This window comes from Zonotrichia albicollis, unplaced genomic scaffold (genome assembly GCF_047830755.1).
Source record: "Zonotrichia albicollis isolate bZonAlb1 unplaced genomic scaffold, bZonAlb1.hap1 Scaffold_122, whole genome shotgun sequence".
Lineage (NCBI taxonomy): Eukaryota > Metazoa > Chordata > Aves > Passeriformes > Passerellidae > Zonotrichia > Zonotrichia albicollis.
The window spans coordinates 812,984-831,683 of NW_027428349.1; the positions used below are offsets into that span (position 1 = coordinate 812,984).

Consider the following 18,700-nt stretch of genomic DNA (forward strand, 5'->3'; position numbering starts at 1 on the left):
TTAAGGGTTAATCCTCTGTTAACCTGCGTAATTTTTCGGGCTTATTTTGACCCTGCTTTCCACAGCAGTCTCTCTCTCTGTTTTAGAGTTCAAAGGACCCCCTTATCTCTGTCCTTGGCTGAAGCAGTTTCTTAGAGCACAGGCTTTGGTGAGAACAGGCAGTCAGACTAAACAGCAAGCTGCAGACTGAACTCACAGATGCACACTTCACCTCAGTCCAAATGGATTTCTACTCTGGAAAATTCCCCCTCTGCCTCAGAGCCCTTGCCTCAAAGTGGTCCCAGCCAGGCCTGAGCACTCGATGCCAGCAGAGGGAAAAGGAGTGAACTGCCCGTGCCTGGTGTGTCCATGCCCAAGGGCTCTGAGAGATGTTGAATTTTCATCTCTTTCTCTCACCTGCAGCTCTCCACGCCACTGGTCAGGATCCCCTCTGGGCACCAAGGCTTTTCCACAGGTCTCCCTTATGTGGCCGTGGGTCTTCCTGTTCCTCAGCACAGCTGTGACCAGACCACGGGGAAAAACTTCTGCAAAAAATGCGTATTTTATGATTGGCTTTTTGCAAATATTCAAATGAATATTACCTGTGTTATTTTAAAAAGTTATGCTGTATTAATGTTCTTAAATCGTGTGTTAACTATAGTTTTCGGTTACAACAATGGTAAAATAGAAACTCTGCTATGTAGAATACCTTTTTTTAAAAGAAAGGACTTGCACTGAGATAGCCACAGGACATCTAAATCTTTCAGAGAAAGAGAATTTATTGCTGTCTTATCAGGAGAAACGAACTTTTTTCTGCCTCACTCAGCCGTGAAGGATTCAGAGGAAGAAGTTGAAGATGAAGGCAGTCAGACTAAAACGGAAGCTGCAGACTGAACTCACAGATGCACATTTCACCTCAATCCAAATGGATTTCTCCTCTGGAAAATTCCCCCTCTGCCTCAGAGCCCTCTCCCCAGGCTGGGTCCCAGCCTGGCCTGAGCACTTGACGCCAGCAGTGGGAAAAGCTGCACTGCCAGAGGGAGCGGGGGCTGGCCGGGCCTCTGAGTAATTTTAGAGCTAAAGCGTGAGAGACATCAGCGCCGCTCCAATAATACATGCCAGTTCATCCCGGGCCCGGCCACCGCCTCCTCCTCCTCCAGCTGCTGCTGCTGCTGGGGCCCTCCCAGCCCGGAGCCGCCGTTCCCAGCGCCCAGGGCCGCTCTCTGTGGCTGCAGCCGGGCCCTGCCACAGCAGCCCTTGGCCCGGCGCTGGAGCCGGTGCCGCTGTTGGCAGCAAAACCCTCCCCGGGCAGAGCCGCCCCGGCCCGGCCCTTCCCGCGGCCCCGGCTCGGCGCCGCCGCCATCGCCCTCAGCGCCCTCGGCCCTCCGCCGCCTCGCCGGGCCCGGCCCGGAGCCCTGGGCCTCAGCGTCCTTCGGGGCACCGCGCTCGGGGCAGCGACCGCTCGGGGCACCGCGGATCGGCCCAGCCCTGCACCGGCCCCGCTCGGGTACCGCGGATCTGTCCGGCCATGTCCGGCCCCGCTCGGGCACTGCGGATCTGCCCGGCCCTACACCAGCCCCGCTCGGGCACCGCGGATCTGCCCGGCTCCCCCAGCCCCGCTCGGGCACCGCGGATCTGCCCAGCCATGCCCGGCCCCGCTCGGGCACCGCGGATCTCCCCGGCCCCACACCAGCCCCGGGCCCGGCCCGCACCACGCACCCGCTGCCGCCGCCGCTCCGCTGCCAGGGACACGCGGCCGGAACGGGCAGGGCCGGGCTGGCAATGGGACCCGCCCGCAGCCGCCTCCGCCTGCCCCGGCACCAATCAGCGCCTTCCACCCACCGCAATGGGCATTTTGAATAACGCGCGGTTTCTGATTGGCTTTTGGCAGATATTCAAACGAATACTTTATGTGTTACGTTAGAAAGTGATGCTGTATTAGTTTTCTTAAGTAGTGTGTTAAATCTAGTTGTAGGTTGTAACGCAATGTTAAAATAGAAACTATGCCATCTAAGATACTTTTTTTTTTTTTAAAGGAAGGACTCACACCAGTCAGCAGCCACAGGACACCTTAATCTTTCAGAGAAAGAGAATTTATTGCTCCCTTATCAGAACGAACTTCTTCCCGCCTCACTCGGGAAGAAGCCGTCAGGATTCAAAGGAAGAAGCTGACACTGACCAGACAGAATCCTGTGTTTGAATGGAATTTATGCATCATGTATGAGGTGTGTGAATATGCAACAGGTTATTCTTTTTTAAGGGTTAATCCCTTGTTAACGTGTGTCCTTTATCAGGCTTATTTTGCCCAGAAAAAGGTACCCGGACGTGCATAACTCTTTGCTTCTATTGTCTCTTACTGTCCTATTCCATATTGTCCAAATTATTATTACTCTAATTATATTGCTATTTTTATAACCATTTTATTATCATTCAACTTTTTGAAATTTTAAAAACACGTGATTAGCTTTTTTCACACTTTTTAACACCAATTCCTACATTAAAAGCAGGCATAGCTTTATTTTGTCGCTGGGATCACCCAGCCCCAGCTCTTTCACTCCCCAGCTGGTACCTGTGTCACAGGTGAGCAGGGAGATGATGCTGCCCTCAGGAGCTGGGGCCCAGCGCCCAGGTGCAGGTGAGGTGCAGCAGTTCTTTTCAGGGATTCTGAAGGTGAAGGAAAAGGAAGTTTATTTTCTGACTAACATTTATAGGTTTTTAAAAGTGACCATGGATTGGAGGCTGAAAGTGCCACCTCTCCAATGACACTGGACAAACCAACAGTTTAATAAATTTCTTTTCTTCTATAAAAGAATGCAAAACAAATCTCAGGAGCTCATTCCTTCCAGAAAGATTATTGATACTGTTCTAGAAGGCACCTGGGAACAGCATCTCAATCCTGCCCATGTTTTCCCAAAATCGCTCCCTGCAGCAGGAACAGCTGGGTGCAGTTGTCACTGCAGATGTTCAGGCACCCAAAGCAGCTGCAGCTGTTTGTGAGCAGCAGAGCAGATACTCCCTGTGCCATCACCCTTCCATAGGGATACAGAAGCTCTGGTTCTGGGGTATGTGATCCTGGCTGCTAAACTCCAGGGAAATCCACATTGTTCATTGGAAAACCCACCTGAACTTCTCTTTTAAATGTGATGGAGAAATGTCTCTGCATCCAGGGGCGACTGCTAAATCACCTGAGGAGTGTTGGGATGTGCAGGAACCCTACAAGTAAGGGATCAATAATCCCTGGACAGGAGAAATAATCCCTGGACAGAAGCTGGGTAGCTCAGGATCAATAATCCCTGAACAGGAGTTGGGCTACTCAAGATCAATAATCCTGGACAGAAATTGGGCTGCTCAGGATCAATAATCCTGGACAGGAGCTGGGTAGCTCAGGATCAATAATCCCTGAACAGGAGTTGGGCTGCTCAGGATCAATAATCCTGGGACAGAAGCTGGGCCGCTCAGGATCAATAATCCTGGGACAGAAATTGGGCAGCTCAGGATCAATAATCCCTGGACAGAAGTTGGGCTGCTCAGGATCAATAATCCTGGGACAGAAATTGGGCTGCTCAGGAGAAATAATCCCTGGACAGAAGTTGGGCTGCTCGGGATCAATAATCCCCACACAGAAATTGGGCTGCTCAATCATCTGAGGAGTACTGAGGTGTGCAGGAACCCTACAGGTAAGGGATCAATAATCTGTGGAGAGAAATTGGGGTGCTCGGGATCAATAATCCCTGGACAGAAGCTGGGCAGCTCAGGATAAATAATCCCTGGACCGATAATGGGCTGTTAAGAAGAAATAATGCCTGGACAGAAGCTGGGCTGCTCAGTTTTAATATAATATATGTCATAAAATAATAAATCAAGCCTTCTGAAACACGGAGTCAGATTTTCATCTCTTCCCTCATCCTTGGACCCCTGAGAACACAGTCACATAGTTCCCTCTCAAATACATCTGCATGCAATTTCACAACAGGTTCATAGATATTCATTCTACTGATTTCCTGTTACATTTCCTGTGAATTTTTCTTTATCAGAAAGAATTCCTGGGGTCATTTTGACCCTGCTTTCCACAGCAGCCTCTCTCTCTGTTTCAGAGTTCAAGGGCCCCCTCTTTATCTCTGTCTTGGGCTGCAGCAGTTTCTTAGAGCACAGGCTTTTGTCAGAAGAGGCAGTCAGGCTGTCACAGACATCTCTCCTGAAAAATCCTTTCCTCAGGATTTTTCCTCCTGAGAGGCTGAGAGGCCTCAGGAACAAAATGTAAACATTGACATTATTTGCGGCTGTGGAATGCAACAGGTGGATCTGTGATTGGTCTCATGTGGTTGTTTCTAATTAATGGCCAATCACAGTCAGCTGGCTCAGACTCTCTGTCCGAGCCACAAACCTTTGTTATCATTCTTTCCTGTTCTATTCTTAGCTAGCCTTCTGATGAAATCCTTTCTTCTGTTCTTTTAGTATAGTTTTAATGTAACATATATCATAAAATAATAAATCAAGCCTTCTGAAACATGGAGCCAGATCCGCGTCTCTTCCCCAATCCAAGAACCCCTGTGAACACCGTCACAGATGGGACCCCCAGCTCTGCCCTTTAGTGGACAAAGTTGCACTTTCCTCCTCCTCCGAATCACTCTTGGAGCAGTTTCAGACCCGTCGAGCTTCCCAACCTTGAGCTGATCACTTTTAATAAAGGCATTATAAAGGAGAAAAAGTCTCCTGCCCTGTTTATTTCACCCGGTGTCACCCCCCTACCCAGCCCCAGGGGCCACACAGCGCCTGAGGCGTCCTCCTCCTGTGCCACCCGGTCGGTGACACGGCCCGTGAAGTAGGGGGCAGCCACCTCACCGGTGGGGACACAGCATCAGCGTCACCACGGTGGGTGGTGACCCCTGAATTGAGGGAAGAGGACTGGAAATTGTATCCTGACCACTGCCAAAATTGTGTGTTGAACCCCAAAATCAGATCCTGATTTCCCAAACTGGGTGCTCAAAGCCTCTAAATTGGGTCCTGACCCCTCAAATTGGCCTTGCAATCCCCCATCACGTCCTGCCCCCTCCCCAGACATGTGCAAACCCACAAATCGGATCCCAGAGGGTCCTGTTATGTCCAAACCCTCCACATTGGATCCCAAATCCTCTCAAATTGATCCTGACCATTCCCAAAATTGCATGTCGAGCCTCAAAACTGGATCCTGATTCCCCAAACCGGGTGCTCAAAACCTCTAAATTGGGTCCTGACTCCTCAAACTGGTTTCTGACCTCGCTCAAATCAGATTCTGCCTCCCCCAAATTGGGTCCTGACCCCTCAAATTGGCCTTGCAACCCCCCACGGCATCCTGTCCCCCTCCAGTTATGTCCAAAAAGCCTCCAAATCAGATCCCAAAGCCTCTCAAAGGGGTCCTGTTATGTCCAAATCGGATCCCAAAGCCCCTCAAAGGGGTTCTGCCATATCCAAACCCACAAATCGGATCCCAAATCCCCTCAAAGGGGTCCTGTTATGTCCAAACCCACAAATCGGATCCCAAAGCCCCTCCAAGGGGTCCTGCCCCCCCGGTCGGGGTCCTCCCGTACCGAGAGCCGAAGCCGACATCAGCTCCCCACCAGCGTCCGTCGCCCGCTCTCGGGGCCCAGCAGGGCCAGGAGCCGGCGAATGGGGGAGACAGCATCGGGGACACGGGGACCGCTGGGTTCTGCTGTGTCCGGTGGGTCTCGGTCTGTCCTGCTGGCTCCCGGTCCCGCTCCCGGTTCTTCCCGCTGGTGGTTCCGGGCAGTCCCGGCTCGCAGCGTGCCCCGGTCCGGACCGTGTCGTCCTCGGACGGTCCCGGTGTGGTCCCGATGCCGCCCCGGTCCCTTCCCGGCAGCCGCCGCCGTTTCCCGGAACGCTCGCGCGGGAATCCCGGCACGCCCACGCCTGAAATAGCGTCTGTGATTGGTCAAAGCGGAGGTGACATCATCGGTTGCCAGGCAGAGGGGGCTGGAGCGGGTTGAGAGGAGAAGGAGCCGGTGCGTGGAGGGGGCGGGGTCTGGGTGGGAGGAGGCGGGGTCTGGGCGGGGATGGGGGCGGGGAGAGGGCGGGGCAGAGCGGGATGGGCGGGGGCTCGAAAGCGAAACCTTAACCGAGCTTTTGGGAGCTGAACTGGGAGCACTGGTATGGACTGGGGAGTGCCCCAGGCTGGACTGGGAGCACTGGTGTGAACTGGTGAGTGCCCCAAGCTGGACTGGAGACATTGATGTGGACTGGGGAGCTGAGAGGGCTGAACTGGGAGCACTGGTGTGGGCTGGCAAATGCCCTGAGCTGGACTGGGACCACTGGTGTGGACTGGAGAGTGCCCCAGGCTGAATTTGGAGCACTGGTGTGGACTGGTGAGTGCCTTGTCTGGACTGGAGAGTGCGCCAGGCTGAACTGGGAGCACTGGTGTGGGCTGGCAAATGCCCTGAGCTGGACTGGGACCACTGGTGTGGACTGGAGAGTGCCCCAGGCTGAATTTGGAGCACTGGTGTGGACTGGTGAGTGCCTTGTCTGGACTGGAGAGTGCGCCAGGCTGAACTGGGAGCACTGGTGTGGGCTGGTGAGTGCCTTGTCTGGACTGGAGAGTGCGCCAGGCTGAACTGGGAGCACTGGTGTGGGCTGGCAAATGCCCCGAGCTGGACTGGGACCACTGGTGTGGACTGGAGAGTGCCCCAGGCTGAATTTGGAGCACTGGTGTGGACTGGTGAGTGCCTTGTCTGGACTGGAGAGTGCGCCAGGCTGAACTGGGAGCACTGGTGTGGGCTGGCAAATGCCCCGAGCTGGACTGGGACCACTGGTGTGGACTGGAGAGTGCCCCAGGCTGAATTTGGAGCACTGGTGTGGACTGCTGAGCTCAGGGGTATGAACTAGGAGCACTGGTGTGGACTGCTGAGCTCAGGGGGCCAGACTGGTAGCACCATAGTCTGGACTGGGAACACTGGTGTGGCCTGGGTAGCTGAGAGGACTGGACTGGGAGCACTGGTGTGGACTGGAGAGTGCCCCAAGCTGGATTGGGAAGTGCCCCAGGCTGAACTAGGAGCACTGGTGTGGACTGGTGAGCTCAGGGGGCCAGACTGGGAGCACTGTAGTCTAGACTGAGAGCACTGGTGTGCACAGGAGAGCACCCCAGTCCTAACTGGTTTTAACTGGTGTCTCCACAGGCTGTTGCTCATTCCCCAGGAACCCCACAGAGAGCACTGTCCGTACTGGTCCCACCATGGCGCTGCCACCCGCCACTCTCCTGCCCAGTGTGCTGCTGGTGGCCGACGCCCTGGCACTAGTGTTACTGGTGCCACTGGTGCCGCTGCTGGCGCCGCTGGGCATGCTGGGCGTGTGGCTCGAGGCCGCCCTGCGCTTGCCCATCCTGGCCGCGGCCACCCAGCTGCCGGCCCCTTACCTTCCCTCCAGAGCCACCGTGGCTGCCGTCACGGCCGCCGCCACCCCCGCAGTGTTCGGAACCTTCCGGAGCCTCCTGGGGCTGCCCGGGGCCGGCCCGGGGCTGTTGGCGGCCGCGGCGCCCGCCTGGCTCGGGGTCACCCACGCCGCTGCTGCCCTGGCCGTGCTGGCCTGGGCTGCACCCCCGGCCCCCGGCAGCGTCCCCGAGACCTCCGGAGGCGTCCCCAAGGCTCCCAGCAGCGTCTGGCATGCTCTGGCACTGACCTGGGAGCAGAGAAACGTCCTTGGAGCTGCTGTCCTCTGCCTCTTGCTGGCCGTCGTTGGTGGGTGACTGTCTTGGTTTAGGGCAAATTTGGGAGAAAACCTCCAAAAGGGGCCCCTCCAGAAAGCAAACCCACACAGCCCGTCCCCAAACCAGTTCAGGAAAGATTCCTCAGAGAGAAGTGGAAAGAACCTGTTTATTTAACAGGCAAAGCACACAAAATGAACAATACCAGATGACAACACTCTTTCACCACTCTGAAAAAGATGACAAATTCAGAAAGTCTCTCTTGGGGGTGGTTGCTCTGTTCTCAGTCCCTCTGGTCCTGAGGCAGCTGCTGCAGCCACAAGATGCAAACTCTCTGTGTTCCCAGATCCCGGTCTGGAGCAGGCTCAAGTCGGTCCAAAAAAGGGAAAGGAGAAACAGTCCAGGGAAAAATTTGGACTGCTTAGCTAAACTAAATAATGAGCGGAAACAAAAGCAAGAGTGAAGCAGGAGCAAAGCAGAAGCAAGAGAAAAGCAAAAAGCCAAGCAAAAAGCAAAAGCAGGACCATGTACTGCCCCATGTCTGTGTCCCGCCAGCCATGGGGGAGCGGCTGATAGCAAAACCAAAGTAAAACTTTCACTCTTCAGAGCCAGTCTTGAAGGCACAGAACATGATATCCAGTATAAACAGAACACACAGATGGGGATACAAACATCCTAATGTCACCTTAGGACGTTGACATGTGGTGACAGGCGTTGACACCCCCAATTTGGGCTCTGCAGCCCCAAATTGGGAACCCCCCAATCTGGGATACCCCATCAAATTGGGTGCTGGCACCTTAAAATTGTGTGTTGAGCTCCTAAATCGGCAATGACCACCCTAAAATAGAGTGGTGACCCTCCTAAATTGTGAGTTGACCCCTTCAGTTGGGTGCTGACCCTGCAAAAGTGGGGTGCTTACTTTCCAAATTGGGTTCTGACCCTGCAAACTTGACTGTTGGTCCCCCAAAATTGGGTGCTGACCATCAAACTTATGGTGTGATGCCCAAATATGGATGTTGACCTCTAAGACCTGGGATCTTAAGGTCCTGATCTCCTATGTTTAGGTTCTGATCCATAAAATTGTGTGCTGAGCCCCCCCAAAATTGGTACTGACACTTTAAATTGGGTGTAAAATCCCTAAATTTTTCACCAAACCCCCAAAATTGGGTCCTGACTTCTCTAAATTGTCTCCTGCCCAAATCGTGTCCTGCCTTTCCAAAATTAGATCCCCGCTTCCCAGACTGGATCCTGTCCCCCACAAATCAGGGTCCCCCTGTGTCAGTGGTCACACCCGTGGTGACGCAGCCTCGGTGACACCCAGGGGAGATGGCAGGGCCGTACGCCACCGGGAAGGTGCTAGATGCCATCGGGAGTGGGGACGGAGTCACCGCTGGAGCTGTCGGGATGGTGGCGGCTGCTGGAGCCACAAGGTGGGTTGGAGCATTCCCAGGGCCTGTCCCCATGTCCCCAACGTCCCTGATGTCACCGTCTCCCTGTGTCCCCACAGTGTGCTGTTTTCTGGCTGCTAGGGGTCTCTCTTCATGCTGTTGATGGCGCATCTCCGTCAGAGCCTGAGCCTGTGGCTTTTTTCCCACCTGGTGCACCAAGACCTGGACTTCTTCCAGGGAACACCAGCAGGTAACGGGGCACGGCCCAGCCCCATCCCACCTGACCCATCCCACCTGTTCCATCCCATCCCAGCTAGTCTGTCACCCCAGTCCCATCCCCACCATCCCATCCCATCCCATTCCATCTCATCCCATCCCATCCCATTGATCATATCCCATCCCATCCCATCCCATCCCATCCCATCCCATCCCATCCCATCCCATCCCATTGATCATATCCCATCCCATCCCATCCCATCCCATCCCATTGATAGCATCCCATTGATCCCATCCCATTGATCCCATTCCATTGATCCCATCCCATTGATCCCATCCCATCCCATTGATTCCATCCCATCCCATTGATCCCATCCCATCCCATCCCATCCCATCCCATCCCATCCCATCCCATCCCATCCCATCCCATCCCATCCCATCTGTCTGTTATCCCCTCCCACGACTCCATCCCCATCATCCCCATTCCCACCATCCCATCCAATTCCATCCTATGCCATCTTCCTGGCTTCATTCTACTCCAGTGTTCCATCCTGTCCCCATCCCACTTTCCCATTCCAGCCACTGTTCTGTCCCCATTATTCTCACTCCCGTGCCTCCACCCTGTTACGTATCCCCAGCTGTCTCCCACTGTCCCATCACCCCATCCCACCATTTCCTTTCCCACCATCCCATTTCCCCTGTCCCGCCCCATTGCACCCTGACCATCTCCACAGCCATTTCCATCATCACATCCCACTGCTCCCCATTACATCATTCCCATCCCAAATGGGATCATCCAGGATGGGATCATGGTCTCACCCACCACTCTCCCAACTTATTTTCCCACCCTACAGCTGAGCTCCTGGCTCAATTTTCCATGGAAGTGCCACGAGTGTGCAGGGCAGCACCGAGTGGAGCCAACCAGCTGCTGCGGAGCCTGGTGATGGCCCTGGTGGTGGGGTTCGTGGTGGGGTTCATGGTGGGGCTGGCACCAGAGCTGGCACTGCTGGCACTGCTGGAAGTGCCCCTTGCAATCGCCACGCGCTGCATCCAGAGCACCTGCAAACAGGTCAGGAGTAGGAGGGAAAGAGTGGGATGGGACTGAAGAAAGGTGGGAATGGTGGAGCTGGGATGGAGGCTAAGGGAATGGGATGGTGGGGATGGGATGGGATGGGATGGGATGGGGAATGGAAAGGAGGATGATAAATGGTGGGATGAAAGGGGATAAAGACCAGGGGAGTGAGATGGTGGGAGTGCTGACATGAGGATAGAACAAAATGGTTGAGATGGGAATGGTGTGGATGAGAAGAGAAGGATGAGATAAGGTGGGATGGTGAGTATGGGATGAGACAGTGGGGATGGGGATAGTGGGATTAGGACTGGGAGAATGGATGGGAATGGTGAGGGTGAGAGAGAAGGGCATGGGATGGCAGGAATGCAATAGTGGGGATGCAGTGGGTGTGGTGGGATGGGATGTGGATGGTGGGCCAGGAAGGTGACCTGGGAAAGTTGGAGATCCCCCGTTGCTGCCACAGGCACTTCAGCGATCCATGCTGGAAGCATCCACCCGCACAGCCGCAGGGGTGCAGGAATCTGTTGCCGCCATCGAGACCATCCGAACCTTTTCAGCAGAGGAGGAGGAGGAGCAGCAGCACAGATGTAACCTGGCCAAGGAGCTGAGACTGAAGGAGCAGATAGAGCTGGAGCTGGCAATCTTCGTCCTTGTCTACAGGGTGAGGGGGGACTGGGAATGGGAACAGCAGAGAATGGGGATGCCAGGATCAGGGACGAGGACACTGGGAATGAGAACACTGGGACCAGGAATGGGAAACCAGTGGCTGAGATGGGGGCACTCAGAGTACAATGGGGACACCAGGAATGGGGACAACAGAACAGGGACATTGAGTTCAGGAACAGGCATGGCAGGAATGGGAATGGTGACGTTAGAAACAGGATGGGGACACTGGGATAAAGGTTGGGAACATCAGTGTGGTGGTGTTTGCAGGTCCCCAGGATGAGAAAAGAGACAAAATTCTTGACTTCATGTTTCAGAAAGCTGATTTATTATTTTATGATATATACTATATTAAAAGAAAATTATATACTAAAGAAAGAGAAAGGAGACATTAGAAAGCTAGAAAGGAATGAATAATAAAATCTTGTGACTCACCAGAGAGTCTGACACAGGTGGACCTGTGATTGGTCATCAAGTAAGAACAACCACATGAGACCAATCAAAGATGCACCTGCTTCATTCCACAGAAGCAGATCATTATTGTTTACATTTCGTTTCTGAGGCCTCTCAGCTTCTCAGGAGAAAAATCCTGGTGAAAAGATTTTTCAGAAAATATGTCTGTGACACATCAGAATCAGGAATAGGGACATCAAGAGTGAGATGGGGACACCAGAACTGGAATGAGGACACCAGGAACAGAGATGAGGCCACCAGGAACAGAGATAAAGACACAAAGGAGTGGGATGGGGACAGGCAGAATGGGGACACCAAGAGTGGGTTGGGGGCAGATGGAATGGGGACACCAGGAGTGGATTGGATTGGAGGCAGATGGAATGGGGACACCAGGAGTGGGTTGGATTGGGGGCAGCAATATCCCTGTCCCACCTACAGGTGATCAAACTGGCCATCCGGGTCATGGTACTCTTCAGGAGCCACCAGCAGCTCCATGATGGATCCATCACTCCTGGGGTCCTCGTCACCTTCCTGCTGAACCAGGACAGAGTTGGTAGCCATATCCAGGTGATCCCATGGAATGCACGTGTTTGTCCATCCGACCGTGCTTCTGTCCATCCCGGTGCCACCCCCTTCCTTCTCCCCAGGTGCTGCTTTACGGCTTCAATGAATTCCTGACCAACACAGCTGCTGGACAGAGGATCTGGGAATACCTGGATCGGAAACCCGCAGGGAGTGTCGGGGGGACGCGGGAACCCCCCGGGCTTCAGGGCCACGTCACTTTTCAGAAGGTCTCCTTCACATATCCTAGAAATCCAGAGCACCCTGTGCTGAAGGTGGGTCTGGGGAGAGGTGGGGTTTCCCAGGGGTGGGAATTTTGGCATCACCTGCTGTCACAATCTGTCCTTACGAACGGGTTTCGTGATAGTTCATGGATTGATCTCAGGGTGCAAAGAAACCAACACGGCACAGGGGGTTTGCAGTAATACAACAAATGCAGCTTTATTGAATGACCACAACAAAATGCAATAGAGGGATTAAAGGAGAGAAAAAGATAAAGAGAGAAAAGAGAGAGAGAAGGAGGGGGATATAGCTAACAAACGCAGAGACGAAATCCTTTGGTCCAGTCCAGTCAAGGATCCGCCTGTTACGGAGTTGGGGAGATCTCAGGGTTGCAGTCCATCTGGACCCCAATTATACTCTTTTTCAATGGGGGAAGGGGAATGGATTTTGCAACCTAGTCAAGGGTAGTTTATTGTATCTTCGGGGAGGAAAGAATAATGTTTGGAAAAGAGGTACACACAGTCCATGTTCAGCAGTGGGCGTGAGCCATTGTTTTCGTGGTCCACTGCTCACACCTGCAACATCCATCTCACTTTGGTCAGCTTGCCTCCCCCACACACCTCTCCCAGGTTGGGGATCTCAGTCCCAGTCCTTGGAAAGAGTGTGGGGGGCCTTTTCACATGGGGGTTTCATGTCTCAGTCTTTGATGTAGCGGCTTCTTACATCTCAGTCCGTCTGTCACGGCAGTTGTAAGATGAGTGAGGGGTCTTTTGTGGGGGACCATCCAAAACTCAGGAGAAGTCCAGCCAGGCAAAGAGGGGACAGCTTCCAAGGCTCCTGTTGCAAAAAGGCAAGGTGCCCCCTTCTTTATCTCATTGGGCTCAGTGTAGCAAATAGTAAATACACCTGTGGACAATAGCTTAGCAATGCTCTCAGGTCTCGGGGCCTTGTTGGCATGTGACTTTCTCCTTCAGAACCAGAGATTTTAGACAGTGGGGACTCTTCAGTGGTCCCCCAATGACGATGGTGAGGCAGATGAGGAATATTTCAGACAGACTCTCACACCTGTCCCCATCCCACAGGACGTGAGCTTCGAGGTGTGCTCCGGGGAGGTGACGGCGCTGGTGGGGCCGAATGGCAGCGGGAAGAGCATGGTTGTGGTGCTGCTGGAGCGGCTGCAGGATCCTGGCAGCGGGACGGTGCTGCTGGACGGGATCCCGCTGCCAGAGTAGGAACACCAGTACCCGCACCGCAAGGTGGGACAGCAGAGACACTGGGAGCGCTGGGCATGGAATGGGGAAAATGGGGACAGGGGTCTGGGGACAGTTGTGATGGTGTTCACAGGGGTTTTTGGATGAGGGAAGAGACAAGGATTTGACTCCATGCTTCAGAAGGCTTGATTTATTATTTTATGATATATATATTACATTAAAAGTATACTAAAGAAACAGAAGAAAGGATTTCATCAGAAGGCTAGCTAAGAATAGAATAGGAAAGAATGATAACAAAGGCTTGTGGCTTGGCTCTCTGTCTGCGCCAGCTGGGTTGTGATTTGCCATTAATTACAAACATCCAACATGGGCCCATCACAGATGCACCTGTTGCATTCCACAGTAGCAGATAATCAATGTTTACATTTTGTTCCTTGAGGCCTCTCAGCTTCTCAGGAGGAAAAATCTTAAGGAAAGGATTTTCCATAAAAGATGTCTGCAACAAACAATGAAATGGAACTGGGACCACAGGAGCATGGGAGCAGAAATGGGGATACTGGGAAGAGGATGGGGACATCAGGAATAGGATGGGGACAACAAGAAATGGGATAGGACCATTGGGAAATGGGATGGGGATGACAGGAATGGGGATGGGAAAAGTGGGAAGTCAGGGATGGGGACACTGGCGACACAGATGGGGAGAATGGGATCAGGGATGGACACTATGGGGACACCAAGGTGGGATGGGCTCATGGAACAGGGGTGGGGACACCAGGAGCCAAGAGAGCATCACAGGGGTTGGTGCTGGGGCAGGTGGTGCTGGTGGAGCAGGATCCCGTCCTGTTTTCTGGAACGATCCGTGAGAACATCCTGCTGGGGCTGGAGCACTGCAAAGAGTCAGAGCTGCGGGAGGCCACCATTGCTGCTGGAGCCATGGAGCTCATCCAGGGGCTGGAGCAGGGCTGGGACACTGGTGAGAGCCAGGGGGATGGATGGGGCACCCCTAGGGCACATCCCCCTGATCCCAGGATCCTCTGGCAGTGATGGGAGAGCGGGGTGGGTGGCACATGGTGGGGTGTGCGGGGAATCCCTGAGGTCACATCCCACCGATCCCATGGGATTACTCACACTGTGGTGAGGGAGTGTGGGGGGTAGGAGAAAGGGGAGGAGCCTCTTGTGCTGGGATCCCGCTGATCCCAGGGTCCCCCCGCAGAGATGGGGGAGTGTGGGGGGTGGGAGAAGAGGGGAGAACTCCAGGGCTGCACCCCACGGATCCCCTGTGGTCGCTCCCACAGAGGTGGGGGAGCGGCGCCGTGTGGCCCTGGCCCGGGCTCTGCTCCGGCGTCCGGCTGTGTTCATCCTCGATGAGGCGCTGGATGATGGAGCGGTGAGTGGGGTGGGATGGAGGGGGTTGATCTGGATAGGGGTGCAGTTGGTGAAAATGGGGTATGATGGGATGGCTGGGATGGCTGGAATGGGATGGTGGGATGAGGTGGTGGCAATAAGGGATAATGATTGGCATGGAGTGGGAAAGATCTGATGAAGACAGGGATTGGATGGGGTGGTGTGGGTCAACGAGGTGGAGAAATAGGACAGGATAGTAGGGTGGGATAGAGACCAGGGGTGTAGGATGGCAGGAAAGTGGAATCAAAGGATGAAGACAAGGAGATACGATAGGGTGGGGTGGGATGGGGTGGAAATGAAGGGGATGGGAATGCTGGGATGAGGACAGAGATGGAATGCAGTGGGAAGGGTTGGAGTGGTAGGAGTAGGACGGGATGGGACAGTGGGAATGGGGATGGTGTGGGCAGGATGGCATAGTGGGCATGGGGGTAGGATGGAGAACAGGGAGATGAGATGGTAAGAACAGGATGATAGGATTAGGGTGGGACTGAGAGTGGGGTGGGATTGGTTGGTCGGGACTGGGTGGGATCAGGTGGGACAGGGTAGGACTGAGTTGGATGGGTTGGCATGAGGGTTCTCTGATTGGACAGGCTGGGATGAGCGTTCTCTGAGGTGGATGGGTTGGGATGAGCATTCTCTGATTGGATGGGGTGGGATGAGCTGGATGGGTTGGAATGAGCGTTCTCAAAGCTGGATGGGTTGGGATGAGCATTCTCTGAGCTGGATGGGTTGGGATGAGAGCATTCTCTGGCCGCAGGCACAGCGCTAGGTGCGCACTGGGCTGGCCCAGACCGTGCTGGTCATGTCCCACCGGCCGCGGGTGCTGGACGGGGCCGATCGCCTGGTGCTGCTGGAGTGCAGGGCTGTGATGGAGACGGGAACACCAGTGGAGCTGCGGGAATGCCGCAGTGCCTACAGCTGCCTGCTCCTTGGAGGAGACAGCACTGGGCAGCCCGAGGCCCCCAGGATGGGCAGTGAGCAGGGGGCTGCATCTGGCAGGGAATAAAGGGGAATCAGTCCCAGTGTCCCCATTCCTGGTGTTTGTGTCACCAACCAGCTCCTGGGTCCCAGTCACGGTGTCCTGTGAATCCGTTCTCCCCACATCCTCAGGATCCCAACTCCCTGTGTCCCCCATGTCCCCACTGTGTCCCCAGGTCTGCCCATTGCCTGGATGTGTGTGTATCCCCTGTATCCACCCTGTCCCCATGATCCCTGGTCACTGTATCTGCTCCTGGACATGGGACACAGGGTGGGAAATCAATCCCAAAGAATGGATCTGGGCATGGGTGTCACGTCCTCATCTCACTCCTGCTGTGCCCACTCCAAGCTCCTGGTGTTCCCAGTCCTTTCCCAGTGTCCCCATCCCCAGTGTCTTTATCCCAGTTCCCAATGTCCCCTTTTCTATTCCTCATTCCCTGAGAGGAAGTGCTGGGCACTGGAGGATGGGACTGAGATTTATTGCCCAAACCAGGGTATTTATACATGAGAAATAAAACATTTTGAACAACTGTAATTCTTGTGTTTAACACATGGGAAAACAGGAAGTCAGTCTGTTGGGAAGGGCTGCTGTGTGATGAGTGGGAACAGCAGGATGAGCTTTGCCAGCAATTTGTGGCTTTCTGCAGGGAGAGGGAAGGGGTTGGACCTGCACCATGGATCATTCAGTTGGTTATGAGAGTAAGAGTTGGTGTCACCCTGTCTCTGTCGCCATGGGTTGGATCTGGCTGAAGAGCCCACAGAGAGCAAGGATCCCACCAGATACTACTGCATCCCTTGTACCCCAATCCTGCTCCACCAACACCACCTGATCTGTTTTGGAATCCCCTCAATCCTGTTCTGGAATCCCACTTCAATGCTGCCCCATCCATCCCACCTCATGCTGCTCTGGAATCCAGCCCAGACACACTTTAGAATTCTACATGATCCTGATCTGGAATCATGCCCTGGTCTGGAATCCTGCCCTACATCCCTTCTGGAATCCTGCACAGATTCCCCTCTGTACCTGTGGTCAAGCAATTGGTTTCTCTGCCTGTTTCTGCAGAATGAGAGGATCCATGAGATTCCAGCATGGATCACACATCAGGATTCACCTGCATGGAGGTGATCCACAGCTGGATCTGCCTCTGTGTTAGGTCACATGTGGAGGGTGAGGGGCACAGGAGACAGACACCACTCACCCTGATGTTTGTGTGGCAAGAGAGGGTTTTGTTTTCCACTCCCTCCTTTATATAGAGCATTTAAAAGGCCTGGTCTGGATGCTGTCATTGGTTTGAACTCCAGACCTCTTTGGGTCCTGGGCCACTGAGATGCCTGCAGGCTTATGAGAGATCAAATTGGCCAAAGCTCTTGTCACTGAGCCCAGGGGCTGGCAAGGTGACACCAACATCTCACCCTTTCTTTTCTATAAATTTTGATTTGCATTATAGCTGCAGCATTTATGTCCAGGAACTGCTAGGGGAGAGCTCAGGTAAATATGCCCCAGGCATTAGGCTTATAGGTTACAGATTGCAACTTATTTGTAAAAACAACAAACCATTTAAGCCTTGCAGAAAATAAAACAGTCAGTAAGAACAAGAATCCTTCAACCCTTATTAAAGAAAGAAAGACAAACCCAAAACCTAGGAAACAATCTGAAGACAAGGAAAACAGTTTGTAAACAGGGGAATAATTTGTAAACAGATGAATCTTTATGTGAACTGAAGTCCCAGATTTCCATGAGATTGTCATCAATCACTGATCACACGGCTCTGTGTCTGCTGAGGGTTTATCAGGAGGTGCTGTCAGAATGCAGTGCAGGCTGGATGCATCTGGCAGGTACCCAATGTGTCTCACTGTCTGTTGGAACACATGAATATCCCCAAGCCCAGGGAATGAGATCCCGGGACCCCCCCGCCATGTATTGGTAAGGAGGTCTTGTGCCATTCCCTTGGATTTGGGCAGCTGAACATCACACGTTTGCATTGATAAGGAGTGATTTAGCATAACTGGGTTCTGGGATTTTCCTAATACTGTTAAGTGATTTAATGTGTATAGAGCTTTAGCTATTCTACTCTGTGGGGTCTCACCACATACCTCCTTTTTGTTTATTAACTATACCTTCTCGGGCACCATGTGCTCTTTCCACTATTGCTTGTCCAGCTGGTAAATGAGGGATGCTGGTTTGGTGTGATACACCCCAGAGCTGTAGAAAGTGCCTGGTTTTCTGGGAAGTGTAGCAGGCCCTTTATCAGTTTTGATGGTTTGAGGAATGCCCAAGGCTGCAAAAGCTGATTGCCAGTGTATCACGGGACCCAGTCCCCTTTCCCCTGTGTGTACTGTAGCCCATATTGCTGAGGAAAAGGTGCCCATTGAGACACGGGTGTGTTTTAAACGGCCAAAATCAGGGATGTGTGTGACATCAATTTGCCAGATTTGCAAAGCACACAGTCCACGAGGGCTCACTGTCATCTGCAATGGTGCAGTGTGACCTTGACAGCACAGATGCTAACAATATTACAAACCTCTGTGTTAGACAGCTGAAATTGCTGTTGTAAAGCTCAAGCATCTTGGTGAAAAAAACTGCAATGCCTTTGTTTGTGGAAGCATATCTGGCTGTGGTGCTGAATGGGTACCAGAAAAAGGTACCCGGACTGTCTGTAACTCTTTGTTTTTATTGTCTCATATTGTCCTAAATCCTAATTGTCCAAATTTTTATTACTCTAGTAAGATTGCTATTTTTGTAACCATTTTATTACTATTAAACTTCTAAAATTTTGAAAAACAAGTGATTGGCATTTTTCACGCAGTGCCTGACACAACATCCCACGGACAGGGAGGTCACAGGATGTGAAAAACGGCAATC

The 18,700-nt window shown here is 53.2% G+C and overlaps 1 non-coding gene and 1 pseudogene across 1 annotated transcript; one reads left to right on the forward strand and one right to left on the reverse strand.

Moving 5' to 3' along the window:
* Nucleotides 1–1,033: 1,033 nt before the first annotated feature.
* Nucleotides 1,034–1,114, reverse strand: LOC141727460 (small nucleolar RNA SNORD45). Its single transcript, XR_012578466.1, has one exon. It is a non-coding gene; the product is annotated as a small nucleolar RNA SNORD45 (small nucleolar RNA).
* A 4,978-nt stretch (nucleotides 1,115–6,092) lies between these two features.
* LOC106630112 (antigen peptide transporter 2-like) lies at nucleotides 6,093–16,366 on the forward strand (annotated as a pseudogene).
* The last annotated feature ends 2,334 nt before the right edge of the window (nucleotides 16,367–18,700 follow it).